Consider the following 18,030-nt stretch of genomic DNA (forward strand, 5'->3'; position numbering starts at 1 on the left):
TATAAATATATATATATAAATATACATATTTATTCTTGCTTTTTGTACAGATAAGTGCCAAAACCACATTTCTTTCAATGTATCTCATAATATTTAATAACATTTACATGACTGCAGATAAACCTCACAACAAACAACCCTATGAAGTGAGTACTATGGCCAATTTTATGTACTTCAAAAAGTAAAAATTTCAGAAAGTGTGATGGGCTTCCCTGTGAGTACTTAGCTGATAAGTAGTGGAACCAACATTCAGTTCAAATTTCATTCAAAAGCAAACGAACTTTCATTTAGAAAAGACTTTTGTGTATATTAATCTGAAATACTTAAGATGTATTATATTTACCTGGAATTATATTTCAGGGATACATAGTGATTTATAAATTTGCTAATTTCCAAATATTTTTAGTCCACCTCAAAGACAGAATATGCATGTTTCCCTGGCAGAAATATTTGAAAACAAACACACCAAGCCGGATTACTAACATCACTGAGGCAAAGAATTCCTACAATTATTCAAGATGTCAGTGGCAAGAGTGCTCAAAAGAAAACCTTAATTTAATGACAGTCAGTTTCTTTTAGCTTCTTCATCTCAGAAGGTATAAGAAAGGTCTTTCTTGTTTCATTGTTTCTCTTCTACAATAAGCAGAAAGGATATCAATTATTTTTGCCGGACAGGCTGTCACTGCCCCTGCTAAGTAAGTACGTTTTTAGGAGGCTTCATCTGAAAGGAGGTAAAATATATGTCACTCTCCTAATCAGCTGTCAGGCATCTTTTATTCTAACATGTTTTCAGAGAGGAAGGTAGAATTGCCATTTTAGGAAAGTGATGGAAACGTCACGTATTTTCTGAGAAAATCATTCAAGAAAAGATGGTCTTCAAACAAGTGGCGATTGGGACAAAGTATTTTTCCTCTTCCAAAGAAGAGGAAAGGGAAATGAAAAGACTTAAAGGGAGTAACTAATTTTACTCTGGGGTATGATAAAAATGGAAAGCGGTAAATCATTAAGTATCTGATTTTGTGAATTCATAAGGGAGGACCAAGAAGTTCTGTTACTAACAACTGCATGGGTAATCATTGTAAATTTATGGTTTGCGTTTGAGCAAAGTTTCATTCACAAAAGGCAGGCTTGAGCCAGGCTGCTGAGGGCTATTCATGCCTGGCTAACTTGAAGAATAAACAGACAGATAAAAACAAAACAGTCCATTCCATGTCCCTTGACCAGACCCTAAATTTTGCTCTATATTTACATGTTTAAGAATGAAATGTGAATGTGTTCCTGAAAGACTTCAGAAACTCAGAGACCACCCAAGCAAACGATAAACACAGAAACTCAATGAATTGTTTCTTTTGATCAATCTTATTAACAGTGAGCAAAATGAGAGCAGACAAGAAAAATACTGACAAACGGTGTCCCATGCACCTGCCACCTTTGGTGCTTCATCATCCAGTTAACAGAAAAACCCAGAACTGGGGGCCCCTTCTGATCAACCTAACACACAAAACAAAAAGCAAAGGCAAAGAAGACAAGAAGGAAAACAGTGTGGACGAATTTATAAGCAATTTTGCCAATATCTGGTTCCCATTCATATTTTGTTTGCCTGTAAAACAAAACTCAAAGTTTTATTATGATCCTGATTTCCTTCCATTCTTGCTGTAACTCAAACTAATAGGAGAGTGAATTTTTATATTGATCAATGACATAATTATGCTTGTGAAACTGCAGAATATTGTTTCCTCTCTGATCTGAATTCTTTCATGGCGTTAAAGTGGCTGATAACTTCTCAGAAAAGTGGGCTAAGGACAAATGCAATTATTTTAGTTTGACAAATTTATTTCTAACACCAGAAATATAATTTTTTTCTTTGGTATGTCAGGTTGGTTTTCTTGGACTTACCCAGTTTAATCATTGATTCTGTTCTATTCCTGACAGTCAGAGCTGTCAAAAATACTCTTAAAATTGTCAATCTTTGGTCAAGATGAAAATCTAAGATTAATGAAAAGACCTAAACTGTATTTTTAAATGGAAAGAGGAAATGATGAATATTCTGGGTCATGCCATCAATATATTTAAAGGACATTATATCTTAGTGGAATTCAGCAAGAAAAGGACAATGCCAAAATACCTGACAGCTAGGCTAAAAACTTTCTTAGAAAAACAAACCTTTTCTATATTCCAAAAAAGCTCATACTACTCATATACACTTATCCACATAAATCCTCTAATGCAGTAACTCCTTAACAGAGATGAAAAGAAAATTGGGGTAAAATACTTTGATAAATAAAACTTGCAGCAATAGTAATGAGAATTCTTTTTAAAAATAAAGACTTTATCTTTGTTGACATTTTACCCAGTTTGGTTCATTAAGTGACCACAGAAATCAAGTAAAGACTAAAAGGAAAGAAACTGACAACCCTAGTGCAGATTTGAAAAACTCTCTTCCTATTTTCAGGAAACCAGTGATAATTTTAATTGCCCAGCTTAGCATACTGTTCCACAGTATAGCTCACAACTGGGACATAAATAACCAGCGGTTTACGATTTCATGTTTCCAATTATGTTAGGATGCTGACATTTCTGGAAACTGCATGCTTTTTCCTGTGAAGACAACAACAAGCCTACTAGCTGAACATAACACATAATAAGAACTAAGGGAAAGTCACATCACAACAGATTCTGCCACTAGCCTTGCATATTCAAGATAAACAAATACCTTTTTATTTTAATCGGCGTGTTCAGTGGGATAGCTAGCTTTGAGTTTCATTCCCATTTTCAAAGCTTACTCCAAGTAGCACTAATGGCAAATTGATGAGTCTAGGTAATGGAGACTGCCTATAATTATTTTTTAATCAGTAAATAACACGTAACAGCAGTTTCTAACCCAATAAAAGATCTCCAGTTGGTTGAGGAAGTCTTCACAGACTAGCTCACTGACAGAGCACTTAGCAACAGCAAGTCAAATGCAGCCCTTCAGTGAAGCTGCTAGACACACAACATCAGCAACTGCCGCCCTACCGAGGGCTTGTTAAAAATCGATTCATTCTAGTGATCCAAGCTGAAAAGTCGCTCTGCAGCCTGCTTCATATCAATAGACAATTTTGCGCAGTACATCACACACACAAAAATAAGGTCTAGCAGCAGTGGAGAGCATCAGAAATCTGGCTTCCAAAACAATATTTAAAATGGATTTCTGTCGGATGATAAAAGATGAGCTTAAATAGAACACAGTGTCAAACAGAAAGGTTGAGGCTTTTAACACAATAAAAACAGTCAATGAAGTTCCCTTTCTAATTTCAATATACAAAAAGAGGGGACAGGCTTCTTTCTTCAGAATGGGAATGTGACAGCTTGAAGGATAGCACGTTTAAAAAATTTTTCTTATCAAGGAATACTTTCTTCTAACCTCTGGACATGTTTATATATGTTACTGCGTCACATATTATGTATATGTGCATATGTACAAACACACATATAATGTCAATATTAAATTAAGCACTGACATTGAGAAATATATGGCTGATATGTTTCCTTTTTTTTTTAATGAAACAAAGTTCAAATTATTGGAGCTGCCTAGACATAGCCACAGAATAAACAGACAAATTATTTTCCACAATGCAGCAAGGAGAAATATATCAGGTGTCCAAGTCTGTTATCTTAATTCTATAGGTAAAAATAGGTATCTTATACATTTATGTGGAAAAGATTCCCCGGTTATTACTGTACAAGCCTCAACTAAAATTAAACCACACCATAGCTACTCCAATAAAAACTGAGCAATCAGTCATAATTATAGCCAAAATAAATGAATTGGAAAATAGCTGATTTAAAGAGGTCATACATAGTCTGAGTTTTAATTTGAAATTAGTAACAGCATGACGTGTGCCTGGTAACAATTTCTTATTAAAAATGAATAAAGGCAGTGCCCAGAAGTAAATTCCTATTTCATGGCCTCATTCTCCTGAGCTTGAAAGGTTTTTGAAGAGAATAGGAGACCCAGGTTTGGCCCTCTGTAGGCCCTGTCCTGCTACACCATAAGGGGAATTGCATGAGTAGATGAAGGACTGGTAAGCAGTAGAGAAGTCCCAAGGTCAGTAACATCAGTTTGTTTCATTCAGTTCTCTCTTCCCCAGGAGATCCTGTCTATATATTGGCACATTCCATCATCCTCATTATTTCAAAGCCTGGATAGAAGTGGTTATGATCTTCAAGAGAGCCTGCTTCCTATAGAGAACCATGTTCCTCTCTAAACCAAGGGATACCTGGGCCCCTGCCCCTCACAAGGCACTACCTTTGCATTACAGTGCATCTCCTTGTGGATTACTGTCCATGCCTTGAGCTGTCGTGGCTGGTGCATAAGGATGCATCATTGCCTTTTGTTTATTATATTTTCCAAAATAGGAATGAATCCCAACCCTAATTAGCGCTCCCTTCTAAAGCTCCACATTTCATATGCCTTATGATTAGATACTCAAAACATGATTCTTGAAATTATGTGCCACATATTAATCACAGATTGGAAGTATCATAGGAACCACTCTCTAATAAATATTTTTCAAACCCCTGATTAGTTTATGTACATATCATAGAAACCACTCTTTGATGAATATTGTTCAAACCCCTGATTCATTTAAAAGTAATTAGCATCCACTCTATAAAATATTAACCACAATATGTGTTATAGGATTTTCCCTTTCAGTTTGGGCCATTAGTGACTTCTAAATTATGATTATCTTCTCATTAACATTAACTGTGTTGTATTTCTATTCTGTTTATTTAAGCCTCTGGCTGTACCTCAATTTCACAAGCAAATAGAAGACAGAAGCTATACCTACTGGTCCTCAGGGCATCGGGAATTGACACCCGGGCTAGAGTTTACACACAATAGGTCATCAGTAAATATCTACTGAGTTAATGAATGACTTCATTATCTCATCCAGCTGTCCACAGTGCAAAAGAAAAAGTCTATCATTCTCTTGTGATTCATCTTAACTCCCACGTCTTCTCTTGATGCATTTCTAGCCATCTAGGGGTCCCTCTGGAGGCACATTTCCTTTGGAACATTCCAGTGACATCATTTACCTTTCACTCCAATTTATCCATAATCTTCACTCCCCACTTAACTTTCTCAAGGCTACAACATAGTGTATCCCTACAGGTATTTATCTTCTTTCTGTCCAGAAATGATACTGAAATCGCTGAAAAGGTATAATAATGATAACAAAGCTTAACACACAAAACCCAGAATGGGGAAGGGGCTGCCTCTGAACTAGAGTTCTCACTACAATTCTGGAAATTCTTTTGAGCAGATAGAGAAAAAAGTGGAGTGGAAGTGAAGACTTAGAGTGGTCACAGAAAGGAGCCCACTAGCCAGATAAAACCTAAAAATATTTGGGAATTGTACAAGCAGAGAAGAGTGGACAATTGAAGCTACTAAACAGAGGATTAGTTGAAAGCTTGCCGACAGAACTGCAGACCACCGCCCTCCCCACCCCCGCCACTGAGACACAAAACAGCAAAGAGCGAAAGAAAACAGACGCAGGAGGAGAGGTCGAAGACAGTGCGAGACCTTGGAGATCACCCGGTGCGTCCCCCTCACTTTCCAAGATGGCCTCCTGGAAATCAGGCAACTCACACACCGAGTTACTGACAAGACTGGAGAACACTGCTCTTGACTGCAGAGTGCTTCCCACTGTAGCACCGGCCTTCCAGTTCAAGGAACCACCAGTTCTTAAGGTTTGACATTTCTCTGAAGAGTGGTGAGAACAATTCTGACAGTCTCCTTGCTAGGGGAACAAGTCACATGAGATAAGATAGAACTTGTTTCCTACTTCCCTGAAGAGCTTTTTTAAGATGGTCCCAGTGCACAAAACCATTCTCAACGGTCCTTGTAGAATTTTAAAGGAGGAAAAATACTGCCACTTACTTTTAAACGAACACATCCATATTCTCGACATTGGCATGTTATACCAGAAAGTGTGCTAGATGAGTTATTTGGGACAATGTGGTAACTTCCCCAAGTTGCAGTTTCCTCAAATAAACTCAGTTTCCTCAAATGAGAAGCATGCCACCTACCGAGAGCATAACTGAGGATTAATAGTGGAAACCCACACAAAATATTTAAAGACATCCTTAATGCAGAGTGTGCCCTTAAAATGTTACTTTTCTTGTTTCTGTGTATTATTTTATAGAATCCTGAGGCTCCTTAAATAGTGAGCTTATTTGATAAATTAAGATTCATTTTATTAGATTTTTTTTTCTTTAAGAGGCCAGATAAAACAATATCTTAATTTTGTTAACATGACATCTTGGATAGAAGCAAAAAATGTTATATCTTAAAGAAGTGTTTTCTATTATCCAGTCCAACCCTCCCCACTAATATACAGAAAAATTCCCCAAGAAGTAAAGTGACATATCTAATGTCACACAGTCAATAAGGAGCAGAGACAGGGCTTGAATCCAATCTTTTAGGTTCAAGTGCAGAGCTCGATACGTTGCCTGGTTAAATTAATTAGGTCTCAGTTTCTTTACCATTTGAAAAATAAAAAAAAAAAAAAAAAAGAAAGAAAGAAAAAGAAAAGTGTCTACACCCAAGGCTCTTTCCAGTATAAAAATTCCAGGATTTGGACAGAAGGAAAAAGCAAACATTTTCTGAGCACCTACCAAGTAGCAGGTACTGTACTGGGTGACGTGGAGAATAATCTTACTCCTGTATATGATTCTTGATCTTACTGCTAAGACATCTATAGAAATGTAACCATACATTATACCATATTTTCTATGGGAAATTTGAACTGTCTTTAAACCCATCTAAACCATACCATCAAAGTGATAATCAAGAAGACAATGTGGCAGCATGAAAAAATGCTGAAAGTCTAATATTAAGTGAAAAGTTAGTCTATAAAATTGCATATTTTTCTACAATGACAACTTTAGGTACTCGTCTAAGAGTTTCTTCGGTGCAGAAGCAAGCCTTCATTCTCATCTCTGTGTGCCTGTGCCTAGTCCAGAAAGCATATGTTGAATTAAATCACATTAGTTTAGAAAGAAAAAAAAAAAACAAACAAACATGAGGCTGTATCTAGCAAAAGTCTGAACTAACACACGAAAATGACAGTAGCTGCTGTTGGGTTATCATTGCAGATTAGGAATAAATTTTCCTTCCACTACTAGCTTTTCACTAAGTTGGAGGTATAAGGGAAGACTGCCCTTGATTGCTGACTCTCAGTTCAGTCCACTAGTGTTAAACAGACTAGGGCATGATGCGAGCAGCTCCGAATTTCCTCGTGGAGAATAGGTCAGCTTTCCTTCACTGCCCAGCTGTAGAGGAAATTTACTCAGAAGAAGTGTGGAGAATCTATGCTTTACTAGTATCTCTTCTTTCCTATTATTGTGCATCAGCCTCCATTTCTCTTTCAGGAATCTTAAGTGTCAATCAGGAAAAGATACAGTCAGCTGAGAAAAACGTCCTGTAGAAAATGGAATGAAGCCTTCATTAAAATGGTCACAGTGACAGATAATGCATGTTTTAACATTTTTTCACCATTTATTTTTAGTTTTTTCTTTAAATGGAAATGCGAAAAAGCAACAATGGAATGAAAGAGAGGGACAAGAAATGTAAAAACAAAGCAGAGCTCTAGCCTGGCTCACAGGGTCTGCTTCCTCTGGGAATGTTCAGAAAATACAAATCAAGTGTCTATTAAAAACACTTGTATTGCATGGAAAGTCTCTTTGCATTGTTGAGAAAAATTATCCAAAACTTGGAAATAAGGCAAAAGGACGACTGCGGGTTCTTTCAATGTTGTGCTGGAGCACTCACAGGCCTAACAAAGGTTATTTGATTTTTTCAGGGCAGAGCTTCTCAACTGGAACACCACTGAGATTTGGGCTGGGTGATCTTTTGTTGAGGGGCACGAGGAGGCAGGGAGGGCTCCCTGTGCAGTGTAGGATATTTTGCAGCATCCCTGGACTCTACCCACTCGATGCTAATAGCACCCTCCAGTTTGCCAAGACCAAAAATACCTCCAGACTTTGCCAAATATCCTCTAGGGGGCAAAACACCTGGATTCCCAGTAAGTACCACACTTGGGAGACGTACCCTGGTTTGATTTACTATTTACTATAGTGTCCAAAATTGGTCAAATTACTTTTAACTTGTAGTTTTTTGTCTTGTAGAGATACAAATGATTTCTCACTGGTAGAAAAGATCACATTCAAAGGTTATGATTTTACTGCTCTGTTGGTATTTTCTCTAACTTAGCAAACCTATTTACCACACTTGTCTCAACTAACTTTATAGTCTCATTTCTCCAAAGGCTCTTTAAACCAGCTTTATCATCCTGAAGGTGCTCTCATTAATGAGTTAAATAAACTATACTGTATTCTTACTTGCTATTTGTATGAGAGTCATGTTTTTAGGATTTTTAAAACTATACTTTGACAGCCCTTTCCACCTTTTAAAGAAATATGCATGTCATCCTTTCCCCTAATAAACTATTTCCCTAAGCCACAGAGTTACCTGTGGACTCCTGACTGCTCCACTCTCAACCAGAAAAGGTTTTTTTCATTTAATGAATGATAGAATTGTATACTTGTAGATGGAGAGAGAATCTATCTAAATTCCATTTAATTAGTATCTTTAAAGATTATTTCATTATACAATTACTTTGTCTGTAAAAAGTAACAACAAAAACATCATCCAGTAGATCAAACAAGCTTTGTTTCAATTAAGAAAACAATCAGGAAACTCATACCATCATATAATGTGAATGAGTAATCACCATTAACCCCCCACCATCAACCAACACAGACACACAAATTCATACAGACATATATGTGTGTGGTGCAGAACTAAGGGTCCTTGGCTAATTCCTTCCTAATTTGGTCTTAAACTGCCAGGAGCCAGCAATGAGAAGTAATAGACTCAGCAGTGAGACCTGGTAAAACCCACAGTTTTAAAGTTGGAAGTGAAGAAAAGAATTTGTTACTATAAATTACTTTATAGTAATATGAGACTATTGCATCTATGGCTTTTCCAACGCTTATTAATATCCTTTATAAGAAGAACAGTCCTCTGGCTTCGATGAAGTGACTGCCTAGGCATTTATAGCACAGTTTAGCTTTTATTTTTCAGGCATTTATTCCCCAGCTACCATTTATTTATGATAAATGATATTGGTTTTCCATTTTTCTTGTAATAAATTTTAAATTAAAAATAAAAGAAATATCTATAAATAATGTACAGGTGTTAGAAGGATATGGCAAAACTTAGGAATGTGTTATGTAAACAACTAGGTTTTGATAACACTCTGCTAGAGGAAACTGATATTTGAAATGGAATTTGCCTTGTAATTGCTTGACCTCAAGCTTTCTCTTTAATGAATTGTTAAAAAACAATCTCCTCTAGGAGGCAGCCTTAAAGGCAATGAGGAAAGACCAACAGATTGAGGGTCAGGAGAACCTTCATTCCTGTTCTGGGCATGGTATTAGCTGGTGGTGAAACTCTGAATGGGGAAGCTCACTGAAATAAAACTGCATCATGTCTGAAAATTCAGAATAAATGATTTCTAAGGATCCTTTAGACTTTAAAGTGCAGAGACTGGCTGCTATGGTTACACTGATCTCACCTTCTTCTCCACTCCTATTTTGCATAATAGAGTTTAGCACTGATTGATTTTTAATTATTTCATGCCTGCTAGTTTTGTCTTTCTAGCAATACTGTAAGATTGTTGAGGAGACAAATCACATCAAATCCTTTTTTGTAATTCACGGAGTATTTTATGCCATACTGGCTGAGACTAACTAGCACTCAGTTGCTGTGTGGTCATTGCTTGGTAATTGGCCAGCTTTTAGCTTTCAGCAGAAAACTGTTGAGTATTTTTATTAAAAATAAAGTGGCATCCATAGACATAGTTTAAAAGTTGAAAATTTGTTTTCACTCACTATTTTGAGGACAGTGTATTGTATAAGGAGGCAGTAATGAGTTAAAACTGCTCTAAAATATATAAACTGAAGTTACTAGTCAAAATCTATGAAATTCATAAGTGAACTGAAAAATGATGCACTTGGTGAATTTTTAACCTAGAAGGCATTGTCTAAATGACTAAAGTCCTCCAGAGCTGTGCTGTCAATACAGTATCCACTAACCACATACAGCTATTTGGATTAAAGAATGTAGTTCTTCAATTGCACTAGCCGTATTTCCAGTGTCCTGTGACCACTGCCTACCACATTAGACCTATAACATGGTGGAGCACTTCCATCACTGCAGAAAAGTCTACCGGACAGCATCTCTCTCTACCATCCAAGAGGAGTTCTTTAATTGAGATAACAATTCAAAAGAAACTGATTTTCTTCAACTCATTTTGCAACAAAGGAAAAGTCTGGGCAAATAATCTGCTTGAAGAATCAGAACTGCACAAAATGGAGATGTGTCCTTTATTAATTTTGCATATTTACAGATTAAACTGTCCTAAGTGGAACAAAGTAATATCATTTATAAATAGAACATGTACAGATATGAAAGTCAATTAAGGAAATACAGAATAAGTCTTTATTGGAAACAACTTTCGTATTTCTCTAAGTAAGCCCACCAAAATCCACGGCCAGGAGGTATGTAATATATACTTGGCAGAACTTGCCTTTCCAGCTTAAATTTTTATGCCAAGGATCCAGGTCTTCAGAATTCTGATTGAGAAAATAAAAAGCAATTCTGCAATGGTTCCTCTGGTCTAAGAGATGACAACGCCTATCAACACCCCCATGCCCGCTCGACCCTCCCAGCAAAGTAAAGAGTAGAAGACAGACCAGTACAAATGACAGGCATCAGCTCACCAAATATAGCCTACAAACGAATTTTCAGCAAAGATGCAATGCATGCATCCAAGTATTAACAATATATATTTTATTTACCTCAGTTTCTTTACTTCTCTTCATCCTGCCAGATGGGTTATTTGAAGCAACTCCAATCTCCTACACAGGAAAGTTGAATTCTGGCAGATCACTAACTAAAGATTTTTGGCCCTATAGGCAAGCAGCTGTGAGTTGAGCTGGGTGTGTGAAAAATACATGGTTAGAGAGAGGGTGGGTAGATGCCAAAGCATAAATGAGGCCCCCGCAAAATCGATACTCTTGTCCTTGCAACCCCATACATCTCTCTTAGCCTGGAAGGCATTATCCCAAAAGTATGGGCAACTGACAATCCCAGCCGGAAGGGTCAGGGAAGAGGAGGTATATCCTTAAAGAGGAAGAAGCTACATATATGCACAGTGTGTTAAAAATCATTAACAGAAGCATCAAATCATTTTTGGTCAATCTGCTTCCTGTCCTTTAGAAAGTTCTGAAAAAATTCCCATTGAACCAGAAATGTAAAATGATTATGAATTTTATGTTTCTCATTTGTTTCTGTCTGTAATAAGATAAGGTTGCCTTGAAGTTTTTGTTCTCTGAAAGGCTTGTGGTAAACATAAGTGGCTTTCTTTCTCTCAAGACCGTGGGTGTTCTCACAGCCTCTGAAACCAAGTATGGGTCGCCTTCCTGTTCTGCACCAGGTCTCACCCACGCTTGATTTCATGGGCCAGGAGAGCATATCCGGCAGCTCCTACAGAGGTCTGAAGTCGAAGAGTCAGCAGGAGAAGGCAGAAGAGTAAAGCAAGAGGGGATATAATACAATCACTGGATAAATAACATTTGACGAAAGAGCCACTAACAATGGCTCAGAGGAAGGTATTTCTGGTGCAATTTTCCATTCAGATTATCCATACTGTCTCCAACATAATTTGCAGTGACAGGTAAACATCCAACAACTCTTGAAATTTATTTTGTATATATTTCCTTACTGCCTATTTTCTGTCATTTGGGAAATTCAGCTGCACAGTCTCATCCATGGGACTTTACACCAATCATTCTAAACTTGAGTGTCTACCTTTCTCCACCATCAAACTGCATTTACAAAGTACGCTTTTCCATACAGTCCTTCTAACGTTGAGTACATCTGTATGAGCCACCACAAGCAGAAGACACAAAAACACAACTGAAGATACATTGCCAATGCATAAATCCACTGAACTTCCTCATAATACCTAACGCTCCACCTAACAAATTTGATTTAGAAAATGTAGTGCTTTCAAAAAAAAAAAAAAGCGTACTATATAATTTCAAGAAATTCTAAAGACTGAGCAATTTCTGTTAATTTAGGATGTTACAAATGTGCATCGCAATCTTTCAGTATAAAAAGGAAAACAGAAACTGAGTAATAGAGAAAAACCACACTGACACGACACTTAGTTCTAAATTAGCAAAAGGCAATTATGGTCCAGACAAGAGAATCAAATAAAAATAAAACATAGATTCCTGACAGCAGCCCAGAAATCACCTGACTCTATTCCTTGCCTGCTCCTGTTCAGTTCTACTCCCACTCCCTACGCAGCTCCATCTCACTGTGTCAACCCTTGCACCAGCATTTAAACCCGGTGTTTACATTTTGTATCTTAGCTTTGATCCTCAGTGCTCTCTAAAGACTCTGTGTTATACTAGCCTCTTTGGCTTTTACATTTCTGGCTTCCTGAGACAGAAAAACCCACCTTGTCTAGGTCTCTCCCCTCCACCATAATCACCATGACCACCACGCACTGCTCCAACACACATACGGGAGCTCAGAGCCTGGTGCAGACACCATGCCTCTCAAGTACACCAGCCTTGAGGGACAGAGCACCACTATTAACAGTTTCTAGCTCTTAACAAGTCCACCGGACTTTACTTCTCAAAACACTATGCTTTAATTCGCAAGTGGCATTTTGCCAACATTAACTTCTTTGTAGAAACTTTCATGTCAAGGTAGCAGTTGCTCAGAGGGCACAGGCCACGTAATAATTCCATGGGCCCATCACGAACACCTGATGTGGGGTGGAAGAATGATGCTACAAAAGAGAAAAAGGGACTTACCAAGTGGACAGTTAAAACAGAAAGGGCCTTCCAAGAAGAAGGAGAAGGGTGTTCAAAGGCAAGAGGTATGAAAGATTCAAGAGCTTCTAGAGGTTCATTACCACCAGAGAACTAGAGGGAGGGGCTTGGGTAGAACTGCAGAAAACTGGAGAAAGATTAGGCTTAGAAAGGCCACGCTGTGAACAGCCCTGAATGCAATGCCAGAGGATCTGGATGTTTTACCAGTAAGTGGTGGGATCCTAGAGACTAGTTAGAAAGCTGTTGCAATGTCCAGGTGCAAAATGAGGAGGTCCTAAACTTAGACTTGCCGCAGTGAAGGGCAAAAGAACACTGAACATCAACAGAGCTTGAAGGCTGGGTTTTGGGGTGGAGGGAAGATGCGTGATGGCCCCTGGGTTTCCAGCCCATCTGAACGTGTGGATTGAGATGCCATTTACTGAGAATAAACAAGAAAACATAAAGAGATTTAAAGACAGTAGATAAAGAGTTTGATTTTAAATATGGTACACTTGAAATAATAGATTTGAAAATCCTAGATTTTTAAACCAAAAGAATAGCCAAAACAATCCAAGGACAGCATGGAGAGACAGTCATGACTGGAGGGCAGAAAAACAAGCACTACCAATTTAAGGAGAAAGTAAAGGGGAAAAAAATCAAGAAAAAAAGAATGCCAATTTTTGCATAGGCCATAAGAAGTTATACGATTATATTAGAAATATTTTAACGCTTACTAAGATTTTTATATTGTTTTATCAAATCTCAGTTCTTAACTGTATTTTGATATTGACTTAAAAGATATTTACCTTTTTGTTATTTGGAAAGCTTAGTTTATAGCAAGATTGCAAGCATTCCCAACCATACCCATACGGGATCATAAATGAAATAAATATGGCAATATAGTTTTATATTGATTTCCATGCTATATAATTACTTTGATGACCTCTAGTAATCATTCACTCCTCTTTACACTAGGGCTTGGTGTAAAAATTGCTCTCCCCATATTTACTCAATAAGATTCCTCCATGAAATCAATTAGGGAAATAAAATAAACTTGTAAAACTCATTTATGTGTACATATCACAGAAGAAGAAGATCTTTCCTTGTTCTTGTTTATTCATCATCTTTACTTCAGGATGTAACACTGCCCATAATCAGAGTTGGGTTTCAGTATAATTCTTGATAAATGTAACAACTGAGCAGATATCTTACCTTGCCTGGGGCTCTGTCCTCCCCACTTCATTGCTATTCACTGTACTACACAGTTTACATACAGATCAGTCTCATCAGCTTCTGCATTATGCACCCTAACATCATTTCCAAGAAAGTTTGATGCAACCTTTTTTAAAAACAGGTGGCCATTACGCAGAAAAACAGAGCTTTACTACACCCCCCTGAGACACAGATGAAAGGCACCACAGGGGGCTGTCAGTATGTGAAGAGTGATCAGTCACATAATCTTTACTAAACACAGCACACAGCCCACCTCAAAGAACTGGGAATCCTTAAACACAAAAGGCCTTTTGCCACAGATTACTTTAGATTTAGCTTCAGGATCAAAGGGGTAATTTCATTTTATTTTATTTTTAATCCTCAGCCTTAATGTAGAGTGCTTTCCTCAGATGGACTTTTTCATCTCAATGCTTATTTTTCTATCCTAGAGACTTGGGTTGAAGTAAACAGACTCAACATACAGAGATAGCTTCATTAAGCCATTTTTCTGGATCCTCCAGTATAAATCAACTTTTATAACTCTAACTCCAAAGATTTCATGTCATCTTAAATCTCTGAATGCCTGCACGTATTCTTTACTCCACCGGTAATTACTTTTTAAGGGGGAAAAAAGAAACACTACCTGCTTGATGGTTTCACCCAGTTTGAGACATTAATCTTTCACTTCAAGCACGGCATGAGATCAGTATCCCCACTCACAATCAAGTCTTGATTTGGGATGACAGGGTTGAACCATCAAGACACTGTTTTTAATCAGCCACTTTTAAAGGTCAACAAATGAATAGTCCGATTATTTAGTCCTTTGTGAGTAGCTCAGAAAAAACACTTACTCTGTTTGCTATGGAAAATAATTAATGAGAAAAGAGCTTTGCTACTATCAAGCAAAACTGCAGTGGCCTCAATATACAAGCTGCATTTCTATCCATCCCAGATTCCTCGGGAGCCTTGTAAATTCCCCAACTGGCTAACAATTCTCTCCTACATAAAACAGTCCAACAGGACAAATGGTTTGCATACTATTTGCAGGTATGTTTTTCCATTTCCTGGGGGTAATATATTTAAGAATTATTAAGGAAGGTACCATAGTCCCTTGCTCCTCTGAAAAACCTCACTGACTTTTAAACAATATGCTTTCAGCTCTAGCTATAAGTGAGTTGAGAATAATCCCAGTTGGGGAAAGAGAGTACAAATTACAAACCTCTAGTTATGAATTTTGTTCTTTTAAACAGAGAACACAAAATGCATTTGGTATATGAAAATCCTTTTATCATTATTGTATCTCTGGCCAGTCCACTTTGAGTTTCGATTACTTCCACCAGCTCAAAATAATGTGCTGTCATTGGGGCTATTTTGCCTTGTACTAATCTATTAAAAAATTAGGAGCCCCATCAGAAAATTAGGACACTTTCTCTCCTATCCAGTCAAACAGAAAGGTTAATCATTTTCCCACCCGGAGGCGCTGTCAATTTATCAGCTCTTGCTGGAGGCTCCTGTCCAAGCCCAGTCTTTCTACACTATGCCCCCAAACCTCATTATTTCAAAGCATTCCTCCAAATCTCTAGCCCTTAAAGCAGTGAGTGGTCCTAAATCCCGGCTGCACATTGGCCTCTCTGGGGGAGCTTTTACAAAATACGGATACCTAGAAATTCTGATGTAACTGGGCTGGGGTAGGACTTGAGCATCAACATTTTTATAAGCTCCCCAGGCGATGGAAGGCACAGCCAGGTTGAGAACCAGTGCCCTAAAGCAATCTCCTAGTAGTCCCAACATCCATTTTCACAGCCTACATCCCCAGACTGTAGATTTAACCACTTCCCCTTCACACACACATAGAACCAGAGGTTGAAGGATTCTGCTCTTCAGTACTTTCTGTCAAGTAATTTGAATAATCTCACATTTTCTGGATGCAAATAGAAGAGTATTTCTACAGTCAAAGAACATATTTGAAGGAAAGTGGTGGAAAAAAAAAATAGCAAGAAGAAACAAGTGCCCATTATGTACACTCTCAACTATTCAAGTAATTTGCTTTCTCCAACCAAATTTCCACAGACCTTCCCCCCATGCCTACTATTTCTCATCACTCATCATCACTGATTAAGAAGAAAACAACAAAGGCACACCTTGTCTGGGTAGACAACAAGTGGAGGTTGTGTGCTTTAGAGATGTGTGGTAAATTATTACACCAGCATATCCTAACGAACCGCGCTATCCCATTGCCACATCCTTCGCAGAGTGACTTTACACTCTGTCCATTGAGAAGCAGACTCAATTTTTCCACCCCTGTGATTTGCTTTTACCAAGAGAATCTGATGGCAGGCTGAGCCTTAAGAGAAATACAGCTTCTGTTTTTACCGTTAGAATGTTTCCATGATGATGTGAAGAAATGCAGTCTAGCTTATTAGATACTGAGGCAATGTAGCGGAGAACCAGGGTGCCACAGCCAATAGCCAGCGTCAACCTCCAGGCATGTGAATGTGATGCTTTGGGACTCCCTGGCCTCAGATAAGTTGTCAAATTTCTCCAGCTTCACAGGTGAGCTCCAGCAGGGCCACCAAAAGAACCCACCAGTTGAGTTGTGCCCAAACTGCAGATCATAAGCCAATAAATGGCTGCAGTTTAAAACTAGTAAGTTCTGGGGTGATTTGTTATGTATGGAGAGATAACTGATATGGAAATTTATGTAATATTCAAAAGAATTGATTACTCTGCTTGCTTTCGTCTATGTAAACTGCATACAATTTACAAGTAATACATTTTTAAAGTTGCATCTTTATAAGTGTTTCACAGTTCAATCTCTCCCCATTACATTTCATAAAAATCATACATTTACTTCTCATTTTTTCCCATGATTACTTGTAGGAAAAAAAAAAAAAACCTGCTATAGCCATCTCTAAAAAAGTCAAGAAACAAATTAGCCCGAAGTTCTTCTATAATTACTAAATTGTATAATTCACTTCATTTCTCCCTAGAGAACAAGGTATAAAAAGGAAAATTCCAGGAGGGATTAAAGCAAAATTGTTCTGTTGCTGAACCTAAGGATATTTCCAAGCTTGGATACCTCTGATAACTTCTACAAACCATTTCACTAACTATTCCACCTAATAGAAAACCTCCTCAGAAACCTTTCTACAAAAAGAGTGGTCGCTGGAACATGTCACAGACATTCCACTGGAACCTTCCTTCAGCAGAGATGTAGGTTATGGCTGTAGGGAAATGTGACTTTCTGGCCTCTTTCTTTTCTATTTTTGGTTTTATATTGCTTTGCAATAATTTGGGGAATAACTAGCTCCATTAGTTTCCTATTGCTGCTATAACAAGTTATACTTAAACAACACAAATTTATTCTTTCCAGTTCTAGGGGCCAGAAGACTGAAATCTGAGTTTCGCTGAGCTAAAGTCAAGGTATTGGAAAGGCCACGCTCCCTCTGCGACTTGAGAAAAGAACCTTTTTCCTCACCCTTTCCAGCTTCTAGAGCGGCACTCCTTGCTTTCCTTAGTTCACGGCCCCTTCCTCCACCCTTAAGGCCAGCAGCACAGCATCTTCACCTCTCTCTCCGCTTTCATCATCACATCCCCCTTCTCCTCTCCTGTGGTCTCATCTCCCTCTGCTTCCTTCTCATAAGGACCCTTGCGATTACATCTCTGAGCTCCCCTGGATAACCCAGGACACTCTCCCTATCTCCAGATTTTAATTTAATCACATCTGTAAAGTTCCTTCTCCCATATAAGGTAACATACTCACAGGGTCAGGGGATTTGGATGCGGACTTGGGTAGCATTATTTAGCTTATCACTCTGTCTTTGGTTCTGTACTGTTTAGTCCTGGGGTCAGGATTCTTCAAGTAAGTTCTGTGTTGAACCA

At 38.0% G+C, this 18,030-nt stretch overlaps 1 protein-coding gene across 2 annotated transcripts in view; it reads right to left on the bottom strand.

Moving 5' to 3' along the window:
* LOC102518431 (EGF-like and EMI domain-containing protein 1) overlaps nt 1-18,030 on the bottom strand; it is a 497,761-nt gene that overhangs the window by 230,710 nt on the left and 249,021 nt on the right. The window lies entirely within an intron of this gene.

Source organism: Camelus ferus, chromosome 1 (genome assembly GCF_009834535.1).
Source record: "Camelus ferus isolate YT-003-E chromosome 1, BCGSAC_Cfer_1.0, whole genome shotgun sequence".
In the NCBI taxonomy this organism is placed as follows: domain Eukaryota; kingdom Metazoa; phylum Chordata; class Mammalia; order Artiodactyla; family Camelidae; genus Camelus; species Camelus ferus.